This window comes from Pygoscelis adeliae, unplaced genomic scaffold (assembly GCF_000699105.1).
Source record: "Pygoscelis adeliae isolate BGI_AS28 unplaced genomic scaffold, ASM69910v1 Scaffold16, whole genome shotgun sequence".
Lineage (NCBI taxonomy): Eukaryota > Metazoa > Chordata > Aves > Sphenisciformes > Spheniscidae > Pygoscelis > Pygoscelis adeliae.
In genome coordinates, this window is record NW_008825162.1 from 7,465,769 (window position 1) to 7,469,389 (window position 3,621).

The following is a 3,621-nucleotide window of genomic DNA, read 5'->3' on the forward strand; positions in this document are numbered from 1 at the left end:
CCTGGGATAAAATATCCTGTGATGTAGTACTGCTCAGACAGTCTGTGCAATAAATAAGAAATTAATTATAGGTTTTAAATAAGTTTTAGTATTTATAAAGTTTATTTTTCAAGTTGAAACAAAATCCTATTGGCTTCTAGGCCTGGAATATAATGGCAACAGAGACTGTGAACGTGTACACACACCGCCTTTCAAAATGAATGCATTTTTCTACATAAAACAGCTAAGCCTTTACGAGCCAAGGAAGACTGATAACCCAGGAAGGAGAGGCAACATCAGCAAGTATCACTTCTGTGTATTATAAGGCGCACGCTTTTCTCCTGGTGCTAGTAAACACAGAAAATAGGTTTTCTGACAGCAGCGCGACTACTCGTTTTCCAAGTCATCAGTATTCCTTCTCCAGAGCCAACCAAGATACTACACTGTTTGTACGAAAAAACAGGTATTTTCCCCCAAGTACAGCAACTTGACAAATCTGAAAGAAGAAAACAGATGCAATATCCCATTTCCCTGCACAGCACACATCATCATCAATATTGATACTGTTTAAAATATTCTAAGTATGAATACACCTGGGCAAGGCTAGATAATAACACAACATACGAAAGACCCTCCAAAACAAAACCAGGAAATCCCGCTCTGGTCATGGATGAATTAAAAAGTTCTCCAGAATTCAGGAAGAAAGAAAAAAGCTGTGATTCATGTTGCCCTGCAGCTCTCTGACATTCAAAATGAACCCAGCTATTCCTTGATGTTATAAAAGTGTCACCTCATAACACCAAAAAATACAGCTTAAATCATCATTCGAGTGAAAAAGTAGTTTCAGTCAAAAATACCTATCGCATATTAAATATTTATTGAGTGGCATCTACAGTTATACATAATTTATAATGTTCCCATATGACGATGTTGAAGACTTAAAACACTGAGGACTGGTAGCCACTTACACAACTGCTGGCACCTTTGGCCCGATAGAACTGATAAAATATTAAGAGCTGAACATTTTTTCCCCAGCATAACGAAGCATTTGCCAACATCCCTGACTGAGGAAAAAATAGACATCCCAGGAGGCAAAGAAATTATCACTGGGTGAGAAAAATATCTCACAAACAATTAAGAATAAAGAGAAAAATGATTCTTCGTTTTCCAGTCTTTTAATATTTAACACAGTTTTACTATATTCAGAAATAAAGCATGTATAATTGTGATTTAAAATAGATGCGTTGCTTGTTTGTTCAGATCTAAAATTAAATAACAAATTAATTGAGTTTCTCAATCCTTATTTTGTAAATTACTACCATTCACACACAGAATGCATCCTGTTGATGGAAGCATTATAATAAATGCAGCGGACAGTAGCTGCTATTAACCATATTTTTTTTCTTTAATACTTGCTGTAAATTAGCTTTTCTCTTTGGATACAATTTACTAAAAATCCTGAATCTTAATCAGATATCTGGAGTAACTGCTAAACTTTAATCGTCTAGCTTAAAATTTAATTCCAGATTCAAAAGCTTCTGCAAAGAAGCCTCCAAATGCCAAACTGTGCCCTTTTGCCCCAAACTAAAATCACAGAAACCTCATTAACAATAGATCTTTATTAGTCTCTTCTCCCACAGTGAGAGAAAGAGAAGAAAAAGGCCAGAAAGAAGTAGCCAAATTGTCCCTCTTTCATCCTCGACGGCGTAGGAAGGATGTTTCTAAAGGAGGACAGACCTCTCTTGAAATAAATTGAAGGTCTGTAAGCTATTATAAGGCAGAGAAATGATTAGGTTTGAGCCATGATTTGATTCACTTTCATTTGTCCAACACAATTTTAAGAAGCAGTGAATCCATAAGCCAAATGACAAGAGCAGGAAAGGTCACTGTCCCTATTAAAAAAACCACTAATTCAGGAAATTTATGAAAACCTCAAGGTACAGTTTAAGAAAGCTGAATGTGCTGCATGCATCTTAGCTTGAATTATCCTTGAACAGAAAAGTGTACACATACTCCCTCAGTGTTTAAGATGCATTCCTAAACTGTGGCAAATAAAGCAAGCCAAGTCTTATCCACAAAGGAGCACTCCAGTTAATATAAATGGCTACTGTGTGAAGAAAAAAGAAAAAAAAAAAGGTTTTCTTCTTTAGGAGCCGCTAGATCGAGTGCTTATTTGAAGAGTAGAAACTCAGAAAATCATTCTGAGTCAGTACGTAAGAAAACACTTTCCTGAGTCAAAGTTAAAATAAGGGGATTATATTGTATATTTAAATGACGGTCTCTTTGAATTCAGCTCTGACTCAGCAGTCAGAAATATCCCGATATAGTAAATTCATTAACACTTCTGTGAGAAATGTAAGAGCTATTGTGAAATCTCATCCCTTCTGCACTGATGTATTAAGTTTGCTGTACTAACCAATACGGAGGCATCTCCAAGGTCACAGCTAAGGTACGTTCTGATAGTTTAGGAACAACATCTTTGTGCGAAGTAATTACTTGAGCCGTAGAGTTAATCTTCATCATACACAACTGCCCATGATAAAGAACACCTCTAAGATACGTAGGATTTTTTTAAATCTATTTCTTTAAATGCACACACAAAAATGGAATCACACAAGTTTACTTCCTTAACCAACAGCATATTGAATTAAATTAAAAAAGAAGATAAGCCCAAAAGGCATTTCTAACATTCCTTGACCAATCTACCAGTAGAGTGAAACATATGCTACTACTGGCCCGGCACATATTAAAGAGTACACGTAATTAGTACACTGCCCTTTTAACGAACAGAACCTCTTGGAGGAGTTTAATTTCTGTTACATTTTCCAATGCAAAAACTCGATTCTTTTATTTAAATATTGAACAGTTAGCTGCTGGCACACAGTCCTGAGAATACACTGCACAGACACTTAACATTATGCTGGCTAAGTAAATTGTCCAGCTGTCTATATTTAAATTATGCAGAAACGCATAATACCAAATTAAAGAAATTATGGGTAAAAATGTGCAACAGCAAAACTCTTTGCACTAATATTTAACCAGACTATACTAGAGCATATTCTTACGCTAACAGGTACTTTGGGTGCATTTGATTTCATTGAAAATATGCTATTATATCCTGAGTTCACAAAAATGTCTGAAGATACTCAGTGGCCCAGCACTAACATTAAGCCCTCTATAAAAAATATAGATATAAACTGTACACAAGGGAAATTCTTAACTTTTAATTGGTTTTCCAATAAATATGGATGAAGCAGCCTCAGCTGGTCACCCCATAATCAAGGTGGGTGAAAAACCCAGGACTTCACTCACTGAAGTCAGAAGTTTATACATTCTCCATCCCAGCATGGCAAAAGATAGGTGACTTCAAATTACAGTTCCATCACAGAGGTTTTGGACAAATCCAGGAAGCTGAGGGTTGTACTACTGAATTACAACAAAAAAGATATGCCTATACCAGGCCAACCCAGTTCATGTATGTGTGCCCTAGGAGGGCTACACTGCTTGTGTTTCCAGAGTTAACCCTTTCAAAAAAGGGAAAACGAGGCATGACTGCAGGGTGGGACCACGATGAATGCGTACAAAACCCGAGCGGAAGAATTCCCAAACGAGCAGCACTCACTTGCTGTTTCTTATATGAGG

At 36.5% G+C, this 3,621-nt stretch overlaps 1 protein-coding gene across 2 annotated transcripts in view; it reads right to left on the reverse strand.

Moving 5' to 3' along the window:
• KIF16B (kinesin family member 16B) overlaps positions 1-3,621 on the reverse strand; it is a 129,303-nt gene that overhangs the window by 78,687 nt on the left and 46,995 nt on the right. The window lies entirely within an intron of this gene.